This window comes from Aphidius gifuensis, linkage group LG6 (assembly GCF_014905175.1).
Source record: "Aphidius gifuensis isolate YNYX2018 linkage group LG6, ASM1490517v1, whole genome shotgun sequence".
In the NCBI taxonomy this organism is placed as follows: domain Eukaryota; kingdom Metazoa; phylum Arthropoda; class Insecta; order Hymenoptera; family Braconidae; genus Aphidius; species Aphidius gifuensis.
In genome coordinates, this window is record NC_057793.1 from 12,842,650 (window position 1) to 12,844,155 (window position 1,506).

Genomic DNA, 1,506 nt, shown 5'->3' on the forward strand with positions numbered 1-1,506 from the left:
GACTAGAATGGAAATACAGGGGTGCGTTCCGTAGAGGACCGCGGTCTACCAAAAATAGGCGTGGTTTATCATGGTGAATTTAATTTCGTTGTAGTGTCAGCACTGCTATGTATTAGAAAACGTAAACAAACATAAGCAAACGTAAACACCGAAAAATATGATTAACGTATTATAAAGAAAAAAATTTATCAAAAAAAATTGTCAATTAAAATAGTAGGTGTATATTGTTGTTATCTCAATTATTTAGCCTGTAAATTGTATTTCTTTTCAAAGTTAATGCTTCAAAACCTATCATAACTCAAATGTAAGGTTAGGACAGCACTTATATTTTTGTTATCTTTCAAGATCTTAAACTGGCTGATGTTGCTGTTCATTTTCAACAAAAACAACAATTACTACCTACATCAGTCAATAGATAATGTGTTTGAAGTGGAATTTTTCTTTTCATTTTGTTAACTGTTATTAACAAATTTATTGTTTTAATAATTTTATTCAGTACAAAATTCAGTAAGCACCACATCCACAACATTAACAATACATACATAGAAAGGTGTAAAAAAAAGTATACATGAGACTGGTTATTTTTTAGGGATTCCTAGGGAGATTTTTAAGTTTAAGGATTCACTCTGATTATGGCCAAAAAGGACCGCGGTCCCCCTACGGAACGCACCCCAGCACCCGTATTCAGAGGATGTTCTCATTAGGGCGTTTTTTTTCCGATGGTGGCGCTTGTGAAGCTTTTCTATGTAAAATCCATGGTAGAAGTACTACAGGTATGGCAGTAGTCCATGCTTTTTTCGTCGCGTTCTGCGCAGCCTTATTTTTTCAACCAATCAACAACGCGCCATCGAGCTGTTTTGCTTTTCTTTCTAACACGCAATCTCTATTATAAGAGCCTCTCTCTCTAACATACTGTTTTGACAACTATTTTTTATATTGTTGTAAATACTAATAAATGGAGCATGTTTATAAAAAATCAGAAAAATAAAAAAACCAAGACAGTTTAACAAATAAATTATAATATTTTCATTATTGTTGTTTTTTTTATGCTACAAACAATGGAGGTTGTGTTGTATTTATTATACTTGGATTTATTTATTTAATATAAATAATGAATTTGTATCTTTGATGTATGTGAATCATTATAAAATATACTAAATCTAGTTGAATAAATATGATAACTTTTGAAAAATTTAAAAAAAACTTGAAAATTTTCTTAACAAATTTGTATCGCGCGCGCATAAAGTCTTCCATTTTTGTGGCGAGAAGGCGACGTTTTGATTGGTCGATTCACAACGGCCAAACCAGGCTGCGCACTGCCATATGCGAGCAAGCAAGCAAAGCAAGCAAGTAAGCAGGAAGCCGTGAATGTCCCTTCCCGGCCGATAAACTCAATTTATAATAGTATAAGGGCGTATGTATGATGAAAAATATATGATATACGCCTTTATTATACGCGAGAATATTAGTTCTATTAGTTCCTGCTTGCTTTCTCTGCTTGCTAGC